The sequence below is a fragment of the Crinia signifera genome, chromosome 3, assembly GCF_055691185.1.
Source record: "Crinia signifera chromosome 3, ASM5569118v1, whole genome shotgun sequence".
NCBI lineage: Eukaryota > Metazoa > Chordata > Amphibia > Anura > Myobatrachidae > Crinia > Crinia signifera.
Window position 1 is genome coordinate 249,230,557 of NC_139219.1, and position 22,822 is coordinate 249,253,378.

A 22,822-nucleotide genomic window follows, 5' to 3' on the forward strand; every position below is an offset into this window, starting at 1 on the left:
ATGTGCACTGCAGGTTACCTGTACTTTTGACTTCTTCACATCAATACCCAGTATCTACCACTGGACTACAGTGGTCACATCTGGGTCCACAAAACCTTGACCCATGCAATTGTCTTTCTCCTATAAAGCACTGTTTGTGCATCTCTGATTGTAGCTTGCTCTCTCGTTTGACTGTCTGACCAGGGCTGGTGCTAGGCACCGGAGCGCCCCAGGCGGGAGGGGTGCCCCGGCGCTCAACTGCTGGGGGGTGTGTGCGCGCTGTCTCTGCCCGGCAGTCGGGGGGTGTTTTGCAGTGTCTCTGCCCGGCCGCCGGGAGGGTGCGCGCTGTCTCTGCCCGGCCGCCGGGGGGGGGGGTGCACGCTGTCTCTGCCGGCTGCCCTGGGGTTTGCGGTGTCTCTGCCCGGCTGCCGGGGGGATGCGTGGTGTGTCTGCTTGGCCACGGGGGGTGTGTGTGTGCGCGGTGTGTCTTCCCGGCCGCCGGGGGGGAAGGGGGAGTGGGTTGATGGGTGCTATGATATGGCCGCTGTACTGCAAGCGGTGTAGCTAGGTGTCATGGTGCCTGGAGCAAGGGCATATTTCGCGCCCCGCCCCCGGTAATGAATTGGGGGCGTGGCTAACATGTGTTGGCATGTTACATTTGGAAAGAAAAAAATTTGAAAAACACTGTAACGGAATCTGCTGCGCTATATAAGACGCTGTAAAGGAATCTGCTGCACTATATAAGACACTGTAACGGAATCTGCTGCGCTATATAAGGTGCTGTAACGGAATCTGCTGCGCAATATAACACTCTGTAACGGAATCTGCTGCACTATATAAGACACTGTAACAGAATCTGCTGCATTATATAAGACACTGTAACGGAATCTGCTGCGCTATATAAGACACTGTCACAGAATCTGCTGCGCTATATAACACTATGTAACGGAATCTGCTGCACTATATAAGACACTGTAACGGAATCTGCTGCTATATATAAGACACTGTAACGGAATCTGCTGCGCTATATAAGACAATGTAACGGATCTGCTGCACTATATAAGACGCTGTAACGGAATCTGCTGCTATATATAAGACGCTGTAACGGAATCTGCTGCTATATATAAGACGATGTAACGGAATCTGCTGCGCTATATAAGACGCTGTAACGGAATCTGCTGCGCTATATAACAACCTGTAACGGAATCTGCTGCGCTATATAAGACACTGTAACGGAATCTGCTGCGTTATATAAGACACTGTAACGGAATCTGCTGCGCTATATAACATGCTGACAGCTGAAAATAAAGATAAATACATAAAGATAGATATATACAGTACAGCATAAATAAAGATATATACAGCACAGCAGGCCAGGGCAGCAGCAGAAGCCAGAGATTCACTCCCCCCCCCCACCCCCACCCCCCTCGGGCTCCACGAATCCACCAAAAAAACAAGCATATTATTAAGCATGTTTATTGTAAGAACTTTTTTAGCTTTAATAGAAATAAAAATCACTCCACCTTCAATAACAGGATAAGGCACGGGCGGCAGCCAGCAAGACACCTTCTCCTCCAGGCTACAGTCAGCGCTTGGGAAGGCTGATGAGTGACGCTGCTGTAGCCAGGGAGGGGGTCAGAGACAGGTGACTCTGGCTGCCGCTGGGAGTGACTGGGAGGGGTCTGTACAGTGTGTCACTCAGTGACAGATAGTGCTGCTAGTAGTGCTACGCTGCCTGTGCTGCCCGGAAGCCGGACCGAGCAGCAGCAGCAAATCAGTGACAGCCGGAGGACATAGCCTATGGGTACCGCAGGTACGAGTACGACGTGTCAGGCCGCCGCCCGGCCTCACTGCCCGTGACGCTTGGCGGCAGGGACCGGGCGAGCAGGCAGGGCAGGAGGCAGCAGGCACCGGGATCATTTGCGGAGGTGGGGCGGGCCGGCGGCGCCAGTCAACCAATCGCTGCCCGGAGCATGAGCTCCGGTGGCTCCGCCCTCCCAACGCCTCTGTGTACTGCTAGGGGAGGGGGAAGTGTTTACTCACCGAACACTTGCTCCTTCCTCCGGCTTTCCTGCTCCGCTGCTCCTGCGATAGTAGAACTTTTCAGCTTACTACCGCCCTCCAGTGGCCGGCGCCCTAGGCAAATGCCTAGACCTGCCCAGTGGTGGCGCCGGCCCTGTTTCTGACTGCACTCCAGTCTGCTGACTATACTTTACATTCACTTCCCTTTCACAAATCCCAGATAATGTAGCCAGGTAAAGGAGAAGACAGAGACCTGCAACCTTTGGGCTCTGGGCAGATGACTAACTTACAGCAGTCCTTTGAGAAGACCAATGGGCTAGTTAAACGTTATGGGGGTATTCAATATGTGCTGACATTTCCAGACAAGGGAAATATCGTCACTCGTCTATTCAATCGAAGGCAGATTCCAACAAAACAGATCTGACTTTAACACAAGTCAGATCTGTTTTGTCAGAAACAGCTGCGGATTGTCAAATTCACAACCATTTTGCCGTTTTTGTTGAACTGCACAGTTTCCAACACTCGACAGCCATAACATTGAACTCCAGCTGTTGAGTTACAATAAAACTGAGCGAAAATGGACCGGGATTCCGACAGTCAGAATTGCATACCTGAATTAGTGACACAAAGGATAGAAATATTGCAAAAACACAAATACTCCAACCTATAAAATAATATTAATTTGTTTTTATGTATTTGAATAAATAATTGTTGTAGTCAAAATGGGTACAATTACTGTACTGATGAACAATATTTTCTCCAGTTGCATAGGACATGGAAATAAAGCAACACTACCGGTATACTGTACCTATGTTCAACACGTTCAATTTTAGTACTGTACTGTATATCATAAAGTATCTATAGATGTATGCTTAAAATTGCATTACCATTTGCTTTACAGGTATAAATGTATTGATTGGAGAAAACTTCTGTAAACATTTTCTATAACTGAATAGCACTGATTAATTATTTTTGTCATTGTGAAATTGCGGCTTTATTTTATTTTGGCTCTGAATTTATTTCTTCTGCCAAATAAATTCCCCTGAAACTAACCTTCCTGGAATGACAACATAAGTAGGCTTATAATCAGATATAAACAGTTATACTTCAGATTTTTTGCACCTGTTGACATTACAGTTCAAAATGATACATCAATCTTCTGTGGCTGATGTAATTGTTATTGCATTAAACTGTGCAAAAACGTACAAAGAAATAAAGTCCTACATTTTTTACCCTACAATGCTGTCTGCTCTTCAATCAAAAAGATTCAATTATGAAACACATTAACAGTTATTAAAAAAGCACCAATCTGAATAAATACATCACTTTTTAAAATCATTTTTTTTTTATTTATCTAACATTTTTAACAATTTTTTTTTTTGTAGGATAATAATGTCAACTTTGAAGTGAAGGTATGCACATTTTAATATAATGGCTTGGAAGCTTTGGTGATAAAGATAAGTTTAGATGTTAGTAACACTTTATAGTATAATATACAAATAATGTATGTTAGTAAAGAATGCAGGGTCACTTCAGTATGCCCCCCCCCCCTCTTTTTGCTGCTCTGCCACCCAATCTGCTGCTTGTCCTCCTGCACCTAGCAGCTCCACTCCAACCCATAGGACTCCTCCCATTACTCTATGAATGGTCATGCCTTACCCCTGCTCCAGTCCGCCCCCTGCCCCCATAGTTATCCCTGGTGGCAGCTGGGTCCAGAAGTACCAATTATTTTCCTGAATGTGAATGCAGTGGGAGCAGGTGCACTGTGAAGAAGACAGGAAAGTCCAAGTGCTGTAGGATGAGAGAGAGTGGAGCGATGATCAGAACTCTTAACACACCTATCTGGTATGTAGTTAAATCTGGTGGTCACAATCTTGCCATCAAACTCTTGATTGCTGACATTACGCCAGCCAGAATCCTGTTGTACAAGGTCTATTCCCCCTTGTGGGGGACCACGACCCTTATAGAGGGGGAATAAAACACAAGCCACCATGCCCGCAATTTAGCAAGTGCAGCAAACCTGCAAGGAAACTCTTTTTCAATTCCCCCCTTTCGGCATCCTGGAGTCTGGGATACTGCTGTCAGGATTGTGACCACCAGGATTTTGGCTGTCAGCAAATCATACTAAACCCAATTATCCAGATGATGGAAACCTTTTATCACATAACCCCACTGAGTGAATCCAACTCTTCCCCATACATGTCCCTCATGTGACAAATTACTTATTCTACATATCTGATGTCTCCCTTGTGTTTGTAAATAACATTCTACAGTATGGATCTAATGATGCTATTGATAACCTTTATTTCATATATGATATTTAGTTTTTTTTTCACAATATGTACCAATTTCTTTATTTGATACATTATATGTCCACACATTGCTAATTCCAACCCACATGTGTCCAAGACCTTTTCCTTCTGCCAGTGAGATGAATGTTCTGTATGTATTTTTATTTTTTTATTGAAACAAAGCATAACTCATTAGACAATGTACATTCAGCAAGCTCTGTTGATTAGCATAAACTGCAATTTTGCAAATGGTCAATTTCTACTAATCTGCACATACACACATGCAGTTGCGCACATGCATCAGCCCTTAAACTGCGGTCACATTCAGGAAAATAGAGCCACAGTCTAAGTGTCTTTGAGATGGCAATGCAGCATTTTCAGTTGATCAACATGGCCGCAGGCTGCGTCGACTGCGTGGCAACTGCTGTAACCCAAAATATGGTAGTCTGGTGCCTGCCTTCCCAGCTAGGCTACCCAACAGGGGCTACCATTAAGATGCAAGTGTTTTGTTGTAAAGCAAAGCATTAGCATCTGTGTGATGTGATTTTATGATTGTTCCATTGCATCATGTGGAGGGTCATGATCTATAGTATAGGCTATTCAACTATTTTAAGATAAATGGTCAGGAAAATGTTAAACATATCATGATAAATAAACACACAAACATAATAGAACCAGTACTGCACGTTCTAAGCTCACAATATCCCACTTCATAGTAAGGCTCCTATCTCTTCCTCCTGGCAGCTGCTCTCTGGTCCAATGTGAGGTTTGAGGGTCCACACATACATTATCCCAGATCATACAGATCCACACATACATTAAGGCCCTTATTCCGATCTGATCGCAGTACAAATTTGTTCTCAAAATGGGCAAAACCATGTGCACTGCAGGTGAGGCAGATGTAACATGTATAGAGATAGTTAAATGTGGTAGGAGAAGCTGGTACACTGGGCATCTGCAGCAGCTCTGCTCTGTCCCATCCACTGCATGATCTAGTGGCAGCTGTATTAATCATATTATATACCAGCTATTCTTGTCATAATTTAAGGCATTTGCCAAGAGGACGGGGCTTTCCTGGGGAAATCAGAAACACCCCCTTACCCCCGTGTTTTATAGGTAACATATATAGATGGAGTTAGCTAACAAGGCCAATCTTCAAAATCCCAAATTCCAAATAGCTTGGTAAATAGGTCTGACACTATCAAATGCTGCAATCATCCGAAAAACTGGTTTAGAAGAATTCTGTGCATTTTTTGGCATGATAAATATGCCCACTTGAAAGATGTGGTTGCAATAGTATAAATATTCTTTACAGATGTACCTTCTATATAATCAGAAACTTAATACTTAGCAACAGGTTCTCGTTAATAAGTATAAATAGAGAAAATGCTTTCCTCTATTTTGTTTCACCTTCAATAAAAACTTCCTTTAATTGACCAATTACCTTTAAAAGACTTTAAAAATGCATTTAGTTCACTTTGGAAAGTAAAATATTCAAGTATTGTTTGGTAATTAGATACCTATATCTTGCTCACAGTAAGAAGTGCTAACTTAAATCATTAATCCTTGCAGTTTCCAATACTGGATGGCCTTTTTGCCTCTGGGAACAGAGCTAAAGGCAAAATTTATTTAGAAAGTACTGTTCTAAGCTTATTTTTCACTTCATGTCTTCTTTAGTTCAACCTTACAGTTCATTTTAAAGTAGATGTATTAATTAGAAGTTTAGCTTGTTCATAGACAAAACAATATATAAGTAAAATAAGTTTTATTTTGTTATTGCGAAAGCTTCTTTAATTTACCGCATGAAAAATTGCCAGATGAATCATGACATGTTATCCCAAAGACTGGAACAGGTTATAATATATTCAATTAGTCCCACTTCATTAAAATGTATTTCATACTTTACAATGAATGAGTACAATAAATATAATTATAATGTACATATAAAATTACCTATATAATTCTTATGTGTGTTCACTTGCTTAGAATGGATTTTTCATAGTGAGCTATGTAAACAAAAAAATGTTGGGTCCCTGTGGTGCATAACAAGTTCTTCTACCACCAACCAGACAATGCTGCTAAAATAAAAAAATGATGGTAGATGGTTACCACGAAAACAATGTGGGGGGCCAAGCTCGAGCCAAGCTTTTGCCCTTCTGCTCCTCGGGAGGTTTCTGTCCTCCCTGAGCTTGCCTTAGGACACCTGCATTATGGTTTGACAGGTGTTCCCCCCCCAGTCACCTCATGGGGGTGATTCTGGTGCCACTGACTGATAGTTTCTCTCTGTACCTGTCTTCAAGCCACATTGTTCATGCACTAAAATGGTTACTGGACAGAGCCACAGATTGCATGGAGATTCTGGGGATCTGTAATACAGTCCAAGTTTGCCGGAACTGCAGGATGCCAGCTGATCTCAGTATGGCTTTGCCTTGAAATTTATGAGTTGTTTATCAACGTTCTCACATGTAAGTTAGGTACGCCCTCTATGAGATGTACTTAACAACTCATACATTTCTTTTGAAGAAAACAAACCCACCCATTGCCTGTCTTTGTTTTATTTTATATACATCGTGGATCGGAGGTTAAAAGAATCAACACATAAGAAGAAAGGGACAAAAATCCACAGAAAGAAAACAGAACAGGAAAGTTGATTTCCAACCTTTCCCTTCATTCCACTTTTTCTCTCCTCTTTTCCTTCTCCTTCCCCACATCACAGAGTCCATACAAAAAGGAAGCGCCCATTTTTGTTATATAACTAGGTTTATAATAGTTTATCCCTTGTGTAGTGTGTTTTGATATTTTAAAGACAGGTTATGTTTCTTATTTGTACCTTTGGATGTTTTTAACCAATAAATGTTTGTCCAACCTTATTTTAAACGTATATACAAGTGAGATGTGTATTTCAGAGCCCCTCTGTCTACATTTTTTCTAGGTTGTTTAATTACAGACATTTGGAAAGTTATTTTAGGTAAAGTGATCTAGCCATACAGATGCACATACACAGTGTGAAAGCATGACTCAGCCATAGATTTTAGTAACAGTAGGTAAGGATGATGAATGAATAAATAAATAAATAATGAAGAATATCCATGCAAATCTCCTTCAAACAAGGAAACCTACTTGATTTTCTATGTCTAATGGGAACTACACACAGGAAGATTTGCTGAACGTTCTGAGCTATGATAGATCTGAGCTACATTTGAGCAGCATGGAAGGTGTAATGTTTAGTGTTACTGCCTCACAGCGCTGATGTCATAGATTTGATTCCCATAATGGCTCCAACTGTGCAGAGTTTGTATATTCTCCCCGTACTTGCTTGAGTTTACTCTGGGTACTCCGGTTTCCTCCCACAATCCAAAAATATACTGTTAGGTTAATTGGTTTCCAACAACATTAACCCTAGAATATCTGTGTGTGCATGTACATATACAGTAATAGGGAATATAGATTGTAAGCTCCACTGGGGCAGAGACTGATGTAAATATTCAAATATTCGCTGTACAGAACTGCCAAATATGTTTGCGCTAATATAAATAACTGTTCATAAATAAATAAATAAATAATAATAGATGGCTCAGAATGTTCAGCAAGATCACTCAGCACATAACACAGATATAAACTTTCAAATATATCAAGGGCTTTAACAAGGTACAGGTGGGAGACATTCTTCACAGGAAGAGGAGCAACAGAACACGAGGACATGTACTGAAACTAGAGGGAGGAAGATTCAGGGGAAATGTGAGGAAGAATTTTTTCACAGAAAGAGTAGTAGATAAGTGGAATAGCCTCCCAACAGAGGTGGTAGACTCAAATACAGTAGTACAATTTAAACATGCTTGGGATAAGCATATTGATATCCTTACAAAAAAATAAGGATCAAATATGGTTTGAGGTAACATGTTTAAAAAAAGGGGCAGACTAGATGGGCCAAGTGGTTCTTATCTGCCGTCAAATTCTATGTTTCTATGTTTCACACAGCGATGTGTCAGCGCTGTGTGATCTGTCAGGGAGGGTGTTCTCTAGTGAGAACACTGGCCCTGACTGGTGTTTAAGTAGATTTATCCAGCATGCTCGATATTAATCGCAGGGTGGTAGTGACGCACGGTGCCAGGCATCGAAATCGCTATGGCTCCTACACACGGAGAGATGTAGAAGCATTTTCTAAGCGTTCTAGTGAAATCGCTTACAAAATGCCCTCTGGCACTCGTCTCCCCACAGTGGCGTCCTCCATGACAGTCCCCGGCGGCAGCAATGTACGCAATTATCGTAGTGCCACTGGGGGAGCAGGGAAACCATGTGATGCTCCCCCAGCGGCAGTGCGATGAATTACGTACATTGCTGGCACCCAGCCAGGACGCGTCTCCCCCACGCCGGCTGTTGGTGTCCGCTCCCCCCGCGCGCCGCCCGTCCTTCACCCACGAGGCTGCCGGACAAGCCCTGCCGCCCGCCCTAAGTAAGTCTGACTGCACAGCCACATATTAGCAGGGCGCTCGGCTAGGCTTTGCTGACAACATAGCCTAAGGTACTCTGTCAGCGTAGCGTAGCTGGGTGCCCTGCTAATACATAAGTACCCTAAAATATATAGGAGCTGCTCCATTTGCATTCACTCTTGGTTTGTCTGCACATGTGCATTGTCTAATATTCTGAGAGTGTTTAATCTAAGGCTTAACATAGGTAGACACTATGCTATCCACTTGACTAATTATATTTAACACTCCCTATAATTGGATAGTCTATTGGATCAGGGTGACCCCTGTAACCCACCATACACCCTGAGTTGGAAATAGCTCACTGTGTATGTTTTTTGGGTTGGGCAGACCAGGAATCTGAAATATTAAATACATAAATTGAAACCTCCTCATATGACCATTGCAGGAACATTTTAAGACATGTATTAGCTATTGCTGCTGTATACGCACTATACAATCGTTGGACGTTTCAGCCACTATTGGTTGTATGTGTGTATGTGTGGAGCCGGCGTTGTCTTTGCAGGGGATGGCAGCATAATCGCCAGCCGCCATCCCCCACCAGCCGCCATCTGCGTTGCGAAAGGGGACGCACGCGCACGAGATGCACACACGTTCCGTTCAAATGGCGCTTCCCCCGGGTCCCCGCCAGCTTGCCGGCGGTCAACCGGGGTCCCCACCGCCTCCCCGCTCCCCCCCCCATCGCCTCCCCTAACCCTGTCCGTCTCCCTGAGACGCGCGTGAGATGCACGTGCATCTCAGTCAGATTGACGCCGGGCTGCTGGTGGATCGCCAGCGGAGACAGTCTGGCGATTCGCCAGCAAGAGGGAGCCCGGCTCCATCTGTACCTTCCTGGGAGTAAAGTAACAGACTGATAACTTCTCTGACTGTTAAGCAGTACCTGTGTGCAGAGGCATAACTCTGGGAGGCAATGGAGTCATCTGCAACCGGGCTTTTGCTCCCAAGGGGGCACCTCTCTGCTCCTAAGAGTTTAAGTCAGTTAATTGAAATCCATTAATATCGCTTTTTGGCTGATTCTCACTCCTTGCAGGACAATAGATTTCACACTCTCTATATTCTAAATATTACTTGCTCTTTATTCTAAATATTACTTGTGCAAGTGCCACATCCTGTATTAGGACCCATTACCTGTTCCACGAGAAGCAGCTACTGTACCTTATGGATTGATCTATTATCTCATGCATAGGAGGCATGGGAATTCTAGTTATATGAAGTTACTACACTATATAGCTTTGCCTAATAGTAATGGTTTTGAACTAACTATTATACATAGGGTCTGATTCAGAACTGCTCGCTGGGCTGCGAGTGTTCAAAGCCAAACAAGCAGATAGCCACCACCATGCCAAACACATGCCCCCTGCAGCCATGCACACAGGGGGGAAATCATCTACTATTGATTGATTTTCTCTCTGTAAGCAAGGGTTCACTCAGTGATGCGGAGGCCGTGGGGAGAAGAAGGCCACTGATGGCTTCAGCAGCACTTTCTGCCGATGGCCGGGGAAAGCCTTTTCTCACTGCCTTTGGGCGAATGGCTCACACATATGCACAGCATACCATGCGCATGCAGGGACGTTCGATAATTGCTCAAGCTGCAAATTTGCAGCCCAACGGGTGGGTCTGAATAGGCCCCATAGTCAAAATCTGCAGGCTTGCAGTGCAGGGTCAAATAGCTCTATCAGAAAGGTCTGCCTCCAGTCAGACCGGTCACAGATTCTAATCCTAGGTATGAACGCTAAGCAATGTTTTTATTATGGTGTAATGTAGCAAGATTGATAGAAATATTTTCTGGATGAAGTTGGTGTGTGTGAAGGTGGGGAGAGGGGAACCTATATTTTGCTTGCCTCCAGGCAACTGGACAAACTTACACCACCAAAACTTACGCAACCGCCTGCTTTTCTTTATGTGATTAAAAACAAAGCAATGTTTTTTTTTCAGTTTCCAGACTTCTCTAACCAGTGACAGTGTATGTGACACTATAACTAACCGAATACTCTGCATAAGATTATAGCTTTATACTCATAAAATTATCTTTCAAGTCTCATAATTTCCCATTTTGAGTTGTTTAATTAGACTGATTTATGTCCAATCAGTTTTCATTTTCTCTTGAAATTACACCTAGATTGAATGGCTTCTTAGTTAAAGCAACTACCTAGATACTGCCATTATGGTGTTAGAATATGTACGGATACAGTAAAAACTCAGAGCAGTTTCTTTTCAAAACAATTATGTTTCACAAATCCTGGTTTTGCCATTATGCACAGGATAAATGTGGCAAAATGAAAATAGACAACACTATGGTCAGATTGAATTTACAGTATGTGTCTGAAAAACAACATTGTTGCAGCAGCTTCATTGTGTCTCAGTGGTTATTGTTGAAGGGCAAAAGGAGCAGGCGTGAAGGTTTATATAATGAGAAATGGCAATATTAATCATCATCATCATCAAGCTATTAAACTTCAGAACCAAATAATGAATCAAAAGTGAAAAATTCCTTCAGCTATGTATGTTGATAGTTATGTGTATTTATTATTATTTATTTACAGTTTCTTATATATGTTTTTATGATGATCTCACATCACATCAAATGCAGTACGGTAGTGACAAACGTTTTAATTTTAAATGAATGAAGTGAAATTTAGAAATAAAAATATAATTGTTAATGTACAATTAATCCATCCCAGTACGATAAAGGTACTTACTATCAAACCACTCAGTTCATTTCCCAAGGACTTCTGTATGATTATATATCTTTTGGTCAAAACACTCCACTGAGTTTCATTGCTTTCAGTGATCTCTTGGCTGTAGCGTAATGTACATTTTATTAACCTATTTAAAAATTTGAGGTTGCTAGTTTATAGGACTTTTTGAATTAAACATAAGGTGTACATTGGCAAAGAGGGTAGACTGCAATAAAACACAGTAAAAGCTGATCACTTAAGCTGTTTTGGATACTATAAATTAGAGCAAATTTTTCAAAACCATTATGGGAAATATTGACCCCATTGTCATTTGGCTGCTAGGTTTTAAAAGATTCATACATTGTTCTACTCAATATTCTCAATTCTCCCTCAGGCAAAGCCCAAAGACCACATGACTCCAATTCTGAGCATCTTGATGACCTTTTGAAATTTTTGTTTTTTTTTAATGGATCAAGAAAAAAATAAAATTTTATTTGCTATTTCATAAAGTGGTGACTAAGATGTTTGATTCATGTTTTATTTAATTAAGCTTGTTGGAAAATGGTGCATATTGTATGTACATATACAGGAATCTTGCAAATCAAGGGATCCCATTCCTATTATGTTCCCCCAAAGTCCTACTTGGTCAGTACATTCCCCAGCTTTTTAACTGCAAGTGTTGTAGGTATGTATGCTTTTATTCCTTGTGGGACCAGTGCTGTACTGACCAACTGGGTCTGATTTTAATTTTAGAAGCATGTGGCCCTGTTACTCCAGGCTGTCTATCAATGGGGCTTTTTGAGGGTTTTAGTGGACACACTGCCTGATTTTATATTATTTAATATGGTACATTCCCAGTGGCAAAGCAAGAGTGGAACTCAAAGATTGTATCACAAGAACATTGCACATACTGTACGTAAAACTGCCTGCTTTGTAATAAATCTAGATGCACACAGAAATGTTGCTGATACTTTAATTCATAGAATAAACATGAACATGAATAGTGCAACATGCAATAAAAACATTTGCATGAAAATCATGTGTAGTAATAATAAAACATTTATGTATCTACAAATGCCTCAAAAGTATTTAATATGGAATGCTCTACAACCAAGTATTTGCAAGTACAGGTGACACAGACCCATACGCATCTTCATTGCAGTGTTGTGCTGTAATTTGGATGGTCTTTTTAACATGGGCCTTATTCAGAGAGGGATTGTAGATGGAATGAACTATGCAGAGTTGTCCAGATAAGTAAATATGCACATATCTTTTGCACCGAGCATAAGGATAAGGAAGGTCTGTCCACAGAAATGTGTCTAGTTCTACATGTGGGTGAATATCCACATTTAGGGGGTAATTCAGACCTCTTCACTAAGCTGTGTATATTCACAGCCAGCAGATAAACGCCACCCCACTAAATGCATGCCCGCTGCCAACTGAATACCCGTGTCACGATGCAAGCGAATGTGTATGCTCATACATGGCCGTACAGAGGAAAAATCATTTGATGATCACTCACCAATTAGGGCGGGATCTGATGCTATTAGGGCGGTGCTGACATCATGTGATGTTATCTGCCCGCTCCAAACAGGCAGGGCCATGCCTGCGCTGGCAGATGTCCGTCCAGCATTTCCATGGCGTGCCCACCATTATTTGGGCACACCTATAAAACGCTGGGCCTACCCCAGTGACCACCCCCTGCCTGCCCTCCATTTAGCAATCACCCCGATAAGTGTAAAAGCCACAGAAGGCGTTCGATCCAGGGGAGTGCACAGGCGCATGAGCGACTATGCGCATGTGCACTCCCCCACCATCAAAAACGAGGCAGAATTCGCTGCTCACCGAGCAGGTCTGATTTAGCCTCTTAGTTACATACATACAATGCATATGCAAATATGACTTGTACCGAACTATAGATCAGCTCCTGTTTACAATAGTAGATTATTACTATAAGCTCTGTGTATTTAGGCAATATGTAATAAAGCAACTAACACTATAACTCTCTTCTCCTGCAACTGACATTGAAGTTACAGTGACATAAGAGTGGGCAACACAATCATCCATCATACAGTATATGGAATGTCAAAGGTTAGATGTACTCTCATTTAAAAAAAAAAAAGCTGTGTTATACTATACATTATAACTCAGTATAGCATATAGCACCATTTTGCTGCATTATTAGATAATTTATGGTTTGTATTTTGGTCTTACATGATTGTCAGAACCACACTTACCGTATATACTCAAGTATAAGTCGACCGGAATATAAGCCAAGGCACCTAATTTTGCAACAAAAAACTGGGAAAACGTATTGACTCAAGTGGGACCCTCACTCGAGTATAAGCCGAGGGGGGGGGGGGGGGGCTATTTCAGCATAAAAAGTGTTCTGAAAAAGTAGGCTTTTACTCGAGTATATATGGTAATTTGCATTTCTTATATAGTTAATTTATTATTACTTTTGTACATGTTTTGCTAGCATTCTAAAGATTGTATAATTTTTCTTAGTGATCTTGTGTCCCCTATTTTTTTATTAACAGTAAACTGTTTTTAAGTATATGTGATATTTGCTAGTACAAAATTACTTATTTAAAGTTTTATCCAAGATGTATTATCTTGAATCTGATTTTTACCAGAGTGAATGTGATACTAATGTGAAAACTCTGAATAGTATTACTTTATTCCTTATACTGTATATTGCATATTAAGAACGTCAGTTCTTTGAATTACAGTACAGTACTTTACATTCGCTATGATCCATTGTTACAACATTGCCCTTTGTTCAAATAATATGGTACTGTCCTAATGTTTCGAAATTCTGAATAGCTGTAGTTCCTTTATAGTGAATATGGTGTCAGCTTTGTGGGTTATGTCAAGAACCTTGATCTTTCAAGTGTAGAGAGAACTCTTATTTGCTAGTTCCTTTCTTCTGATATGTTATCTGTACTGGCAAGCAAGCTGAACAAACCTTTCCACTTTCCAAAAGTTCACCTATATAAATAGAAAGTGACCATAATTGAGCTAAAATGCAGCAGCTGGTTTGGGATCACCCGGGTCTTTCTTTTCCAATCCACTAAAAGTCCTCTGTGCGTTGTGCGCAACCATTTTTTTTCTATCTGGCAATTATGTTTCTCTTTACAAATTTATTTGTGGAGTGGTAAAAGCATAAACTGGAATTCTAGGGGAAGTACATTAAAGTGTAATCATCAATATATATTCTTTTTAATAGTGCTATTTTTCTATCCAATTGTGATACCTCCTTCCTTTCCTTGTCCCATGATTACTTTGTATGGAGAAACAAATTGAGAAAGCAAGCAACCCCCACCTAAAGATATTCTTCAAAAATAGGGAAGGTTTGATCGATTGTATATTGTTCATCCTGTGACATCTTTAATTTGCTAGTGCATTAGCCATTAGTTATGGGACTCGATCCTCGTTATTTCAAGGAAAAGAGTCAGATTGTTTTCCATCTTAACTTGCAGAAGTGAAAGTAGTTTCTGAAAAACAAGACTTGCGCAGTACCACATAACTATATGGGATATACTGCATTTACTTAACCCTTTGATTAGCAATTTGTCAAAATAGGTGTGAAAATTGGCAAGCAAACATTTGTATTCATCATAATGACCTGTAATTTTACGTTATATAGGAAATATAATCTTTTTACAAAACATTATTTTTTTTTTTAATTTATATAACAAGTGTGAACAACGCTGCCATTTTTAGCGGATATATTGCGTATCTCTCACAGAGATGTTGGCACTCAAAGGATTAAGGTTGATTTTGCTCAAATTTATCAATAACAGATCGATTATGATCAATCTTGCTCAATTTTGGGCTTCCAGGGCTGAGAAACATTTTCTAGCAGATGGGGTTTGTTTACATTCATTTTTAAACAGCAGTAAATGTGTGCTTTAGCCCTGTAAGCCCAACATCGATTAAGATCGATATATTTTTTTATTAAATGTATCAAAATTGACCTTTAATAAATATAACCCATATGTGCAACTTATTATACTTTCAATGGATTATGCATAAACATGCAAATTCATTGTCTATCCTTGCAACTTATGTATGCAATTACTGTATAATAGTTCTAAAGGCTCTGGGACACAAAGGCACATCTTGCAAAATAATAAAATTGACACCATGATATACAGTTTCATTTCCCATTTGGCTTGTTCCAATTTTTCTTTTTCTCACAATATGCTGCTTGTTTGACCCTCATTTATATTTCATGTTTAACAACTCCTAAAAGTAAAGGGCAATTGTGTCTGCCTTTATTTGAAGTGCCAAATATTAGAATTTTATTTCAATACATTGATTTTCTTGCTCATATTTATGTGCATTTTACATTATTCATGTGTAGATGCACAAGAGACTGTATTTAGATAGATGGAAAAGTACTAAATTTCCTCATTACTGACATTGTTTATGGATAAGAGGATTTGTTTGTTTAACATATTTAAAATAAGAAATGTCCTATACAGTAGTATGGCAAATCACTATCCCTAACATACAGGGGGGAATTTATTGGGATGAGAGAATCAGAAAGTGAGAGATTTGGTAAGAAATCTCCAGGTTTTTTAAAGCGACAATCATCTACACTGCAAAACCAGTTTGATTTTGCAGTGTAAATGATTGCGGCTTTAAAAAAAACCTGGAGATTTCTTATCAAATCTCTTACTTTCAATCAATTTATGAATCTCTCGTTCTATTAAATTTCACCCACAGTATCATTTGCAGTACTATATATAATGCACAATATATATATATATATATATATATATATATATATATATATATATATATATATATATATATATATTCAGATTATATGCCATTATTGCACCTATTCACAGTGGTAAGACATAAGGGTAATTTTTATAATATGGGAGTTCTATTGAAGATGGGATGTTGCCCATAGCAACCAATCAGTTTATATATATTATATTTTAGCAGGTGCAAAATAAATAAGTACAGATGAAGCCTGCTGCCAGCCCCGCCAGAAGGCGAGCACGTATGAGAAGCTTGCGCACCCCGTGGCAATAGAGCTCCCCCTTGGGTCCCCGCCACCGCCACCGGTCCCCCTCACCGCCCTGACCCCCCTAGCCCTGCCCATCTCCCTAAAGCGGAGATGGGCAAGGACCCACTGCCTAGAGACTGGGATGGGAGTGCGCGTGAGATGCGTGTGCATCCCAGTTTAATGGAGTCCCTCTCTGCCGGCGCTCACCAGACCAGGCGCCGGGACTGAATGAGAGGGGCTCAACCTGTATGATCTGATTGGTTTCTATGGGCAACATCCCACCTTCAGTAAAACTAACATCTTAGTAAATTTTCCCCATAGTATTCACTCATGTCTGCTGATCAATGCATGCCATGTCATTATGTGTTGATCTATATAAATAGATACATGGCCACCATAATTAAATACTAAAATATTTATGCTCTCCATAAAATGTAATCCCTCTGCTTGTCACCCAAACATTGCAAAAAATTGACTGCTCCTGGTCTAAATGTTAATTCAATAATTTATCCCTTCAATTAACTTCAGCAACCTTCTTGTACTCCTTTGAGTCCAGGTGCAATCAAACATTTTCTTGATGTGCTATAGAAAATATCTTCAAGTAAACATGTTTTTATAATGTTACTAACTAATGATATGCTGTATTAACCCTTTGAGTGCCAACAATGCTGTTAGCGATACTCAAAATATCTGCTAAAGATGCCAGCGCCGCTCACAGTGATTTTTCTTTTAGTATAAATAAATACAAATACAGCCAAGTCAATAAGTTGAAGTTTAGTTAGATATTGCACCAAAAAATGAACAGTTCCTGTGAGCATTGCTGTAATTTTTTGGGATATTTTGAGGATCCCTCACAGCAACGTTGTCACTGAAAGGAGTAATGTGATGTTCTGTGATGGTATGACATTGACTACATGATTTGCAATCAAAGAGACTTCCTTATATGATAGTCCAGGCAGCCTTATACCCTTATATTAGAAACCAGAGCAACCTCATGATCTTAAATGCTAGTCAGAAGCCACTCTGTGACCTTACATGCTAGCCCAAAGACCCCTTTATGACATTAAATGCCAGGCAGATGCCCCCTTGGGACCATATATTTCAGCTCAGAGCCCACTCAAGTTCTCCAGCCTACCCTCTATCAATGCCGAGCTCATGTAGTAAGTCTACCTCACACACTTTACTCCAGTCAACCCAGCATGTATGTAGATTACTCAGATGAGTGATAAAATAGACTGGAGATGGAGCTGTAGAAAAGGCTGAGCCATCAATGTTGTCACCAGGCTATGCCATGCATACTATATACCAACTGTGTTCGGTACTCTTTACCTAGAACGGCGCCCACGATGTCCATCGCGGTCATCGGGGGTAAAAAATCGCGGGCATCGCGGGCATCGCATGCACTAAAAAAACGGGTGCGACGCGATGCCCGCGATGCCCGCTATTTTCCCATAGGGATCAATGTTAAAAGTGTGATTGGACGCGATTTTAGTGTTAAATGCCTCAATGCCCGCGATTTTTCCATCGGAAACAATGTTAAATGGGCCACAGAGCCCTAATAGTCCCCCTGAAGTCTTAAATGGCCCCCACAATTTTTAACGCCACCCCACGATCAACGTGAACCCGAAGCGTGGCGAGCGCAGCGAGCCCGCGAGGGGCGGCGGTACGCGTCCTCTGACCTTTTCATACCCCCACTATCCATGTCGGCGTGGAGTTGAGAATAGAATAGTGTGGCGAGCGCAGCGAGCCACCGAGCCCGAAGCGTGGCGAGGGGACGCGGATACCTGTGAAGCCCGCGAAGGTACGCTGCGCTCGCCACACTATTCTATTCTCAACTCCACGCCGACGTGGATAGTGGGGGTATGAAAAGGTCAGAGGACGCTGACCGCCGCCGCTCGCCACGCTTTGGGTTGACGTTGAACGTGGGGTGGCGTTAACAATTGTGGGTGCCATTTCTGACTTCAGGGTGACTATTTGGGCTCTGTGGCCCATTTAACAGTGTTTTCTATGGAAAAATCGCGGCAATTGAGCCATTGAACACTAAAATCGCGTCCAATCACACTTTTAACATTGATCCCTATGGGAAATCGCGGCCATCGCGGGCATCGCATCGCACCCGTTTTTTAGTGCATGCGATGGGCGCGATGGGCGCGATGGGCGCCGCTCTAGGTAAAGAGTACCCTGTGTTCTATGGGCACATTTGTCCAGACATTCCCAGGTAGGGGGTCAGATTTCACTAGGGGCAGGCTGTGTCTTTATCAAAGAACTAAGCATTGTTTACACAAGTTAAGTTAAAGTAATGGGTAAAGTTTCTTATATAGATACCGTTGCACTACAATTATTGACAGTGATAAAACAACCTGGGTAACAACAGACAGACTTGGAGGTAAGAGGGCCCTGCTGCAAGCTTACAATCTATAGGGACATAGGAGGGAAACACAAGGACAGGCGCCAGTAATAGCATAGCAGTCCTACCAAGTTGTAAGTCCAGAAGGGAAGCTATAAAATACATAAGTGCCTCAGAGGGTTATGCGTGTGGTACCTAAATTTGACAGGCTTGTCTGAAGAGGTGAGTTTTTCTGGAATGCTTGATAGTTTGATACACTTTATTATTATTACCATCTATAACATGGGTGTGGTATGGGGCTCCGACAGTCAGTATCCCGACGTCGGGATCCGGACTGTCGGTGCTCTGACAGGGGGCTAGCGCAAAGAAGCCCCTTGGGGGCCCAGGGGCTTTCTGCACTCACCACAGGTTCTATTCTCCCTCTATGGGGGTCATGAACTCCCACAAAGGAGAATAGCCTCAGTGAGTTGGGATCCCCCCTGTCGGATCACCGGCATTCATGATCCCAATGTTGGGATACTAACTGTCGGGATCTCCACTGTCGGAGCGTCATCCGGCACTCGTATAACATAGCAACAAAATACAGTTTTGCATTATAGCATTTAGAATGGATTGCAGTGGCAAGAGTCTGTTATTAGGAAGACCAATTAGGAGATTATTAAGAGAATAGCCAATGCAGGATATAATGAGTGCATGGATAAGGGACTTAGTAGTGTTTTTTTAAGATAGGGTCGATATTTTGGATACATTTTAAATGCATTTAACATGATTTGGAGACAGACTGAATGCTGGGAACAAAGGACACTTGAGGATGACCCCTAGGCTACGAGCTTGTGGAGTAGGGTAGATTGTCGAGTTGTCAACGGTTATGGAGATATCAGAATACTAACTGTTCTTGGCTGGTGGGAAAATAATTTATTCCATCTTGGAAATATTGAGTTTGAGGTGGTGAGAAGACATCCAAGATGAGATGGCAGAGAGGCATTCAGAAACCCGGCCCAAATCCACTGGTGACATCTCTGGGGTTAATAGATAGATTTGAGTATTGTCCAAATACAAGTGAAACTGAAATCCGAAAGAGCTGAGTAGTTTGCCAAGAGATGTTGTATAGATTTAGAAAAGTAGAGGACCTAAAACCAAGACTTGCAGAACTCCGACTGACAGAGGCATCGAAGAGGAGGTAGAGTCAGAGAAGAGAACACTGAAAGAGTGTTCAGATAGGTAAGATGAGAACCAGGAAAGGGCTGAATCATTGAGACCTAAACAGTGTAGAGTTTGTATGAGAAGATTGTGATCAACAGTGTCAAATGCAGCAGAAATATCTAGAAGAATGAGACACCACTTTAGTCAGTGCTGTCTCAGTGGAATGCTAGGAAAGAAAGCCTGACTGAAATGGATCTAATAGGGTGTGAGAGTAAAGATAATGTGTGAGGTGAGAGTAGAAGAGTTTCTTGAGTAGCTTGGAGAGGCATGGGAGCTGAGAGATCAGATGGTAGTTAGAGAATGAATTAGGATCAGAATTGTGTTTTTTTTTCAGAATGGGAAGTAATCACTGCATGTTTGAATAAAGGAGGAAAAGTACCAGTAGCAAGAGAGATGTTGCAGATTCTAGTTAAGGTTGGGATAAGCATAGGAGACTTAGGGGTTTATTCTGGTTGGTGCGGCCAAATGTGTGTACGTTCAATATCAACATACGCTCTCCGTACGCGGCCGTTGAGGTAAAGTCCACCCACAAAACAGCCGCATATGTACGGGCACAAACACCGACAAAGGGGAGTGGCGTACAATTGAGCGTACGCCAACGTACACGGACGGATCACCCCTTAGACTCCGACAACTGGCGTACAACAGAGCGTACGCCACCGTTTACGGACGTCTCTCGTCCATCTTCCCACCGACTTCTTGCGGCTATCTGAGCGTACGCCAGCTTGCACGGACAGGTCGCTATTGTTTTCAATGGAAAACTCAGCTTATGTCACCGCTCGTGAGAGTGAGCGTACGTCCGTGCACGCTGCCATACCCTTCACATATATGGACCTTCAAATCTTGAGTTTCAACTAGAATTAAGACAATTAATTAATTATTCTAATTGTTATTCAATTATTGTTTTCTATTAACTCAATTGTCTACCTTAAAAAAGACCCTAATAAAACAACATTTTAACCCTCATTACATGTATATTTGTTATGTTCTAATGTGGCATTTTAATCACTATCTATGTGTCCCCACATTGCTTTTACTTTAAAAAAAAGTTATGTTGGTGTTTGTGTGTATGTACTAAATTATGTCCATAATTAGTTTGTCCAAAATGTGTAACATGTATACCTACCCTGATGTTATGTGTGATGTTTTAATCTAACAACATTAAACATTCATGCATTTTCACTATGTGTTCTTTAACTCAAAAACACACACATTCACACAGCAATCATTACCCCTCACCTCAAATTACAAATATAACTTACATTACACATCTGTATGTACCTACCCTTACAAACCCTATATCATATCTATTATTAAAAACACAGGCAACTTCTAACTGAACATAAACTTTTATTACTAACAAAAATAATAAGGGGGGGGATAAAAATAAATTAAATGCGGGCCTCCAGTTGGGCAAAAAGTATGTGGAGGTACAGGAGAGTCAGGAATATCTCCTGAATGAGGACTGCCACCTCCTCCTGGTGCTGTTCAGTGTCTGTAGTGAAGGGATAAAATTGTTTTTTATATATAACATACACAAATGTTTGTTGTATTTGTACATAATAAGAAGTTGTGAGTTAAGTGTGAAGGCCACATACATTTTTCAACTACATTGAAGATGGGTATGCTTTAAACACGGTCCTAAATACTATTCTGTTGACACACACATACTGTACATATTACATAACATTAAATAAATTACTTCTTCTTGGATGAATGTATGCTGTATCCCAATTGGTAGTTTTGTTTTGGTGGAATCACCTCTAACCTCACAATTAACCTGTGCTATTTAAGGGTAATGACATTGTTGTGGCTTAACCACTCCTTACTTAGTAAAATGTTTGCCATTGCTGTACAAATTATAGGCCTAAAGCTATGTTTGTAAAGCATGCATCCGCATGGCCTCACATACTATTAACAAAACAATCTATAAATTAATGTTGCACATCATGCTGGGAAGTGGAGTTACACAACACCTGGATCCACATAACTACAACACCACTAATGTTGGATATGTCATTGGATGTACTGTTATGTCAATTATTCAAGGGGTGAGGCATGGCCACACTCAAAAAAACCACCAAGGGGACCCTTGTTCCTGGAGAAGGACAGGCCACACCTCATGGTCACCCTGCAGTGATATGTTGCAACTAATGTTGATGTTGGATACACATATGTGGTTGTTGTGATTGTTTATGTGTAGAAATGTGTAGATAAACATTAGCCACATTATTTACTTACTGCTAGTTGAGCCATCCTGCTCGCCGCTGGTTGGGTGTCTGGTGGTTGGGGGGGTCAGGAGCAAGGGGGATGGGATTGGACTTGGGATAGAGGTAGTGGGTTGGAGTGGGGATTGGAGAGGTTTGGGGGTGGGTGGTGGGGAGGTGTAGGGGGGTTGGAAATGGGGTGGGGAAGGGGTGGGGTGGGGTGGGGGTAGGGGTGGGGGTAGGGGTGGGGGTAGGGGTGTGGGTGGGGGTAGGGGAGTGGCTGGTGGAAGGGGATGTGGAAATGGGGTGGGCACCAGCAGGCCCCAATATCTCCTCCTCTTCCTCCTCTTCCTCCTCCTCTTCCTCCTCCCGGGCTGCCTCCTCCCGGCCTGCCTCCTCCTGGGCTGCCTCCTCCTGGCCTGCCTCCTCCCGGGCTGCCATGCGTGCCCTTGCGCATGCTGAAATGTTCATGTTGATGGCATAGAAATCGAAGGTTGGGTTTCATAAAAATGGGGGATAGAAAAATTCACATTAGTCATGCTCATAACCTTACAAATTATCATTTCACTTATATTTAATACA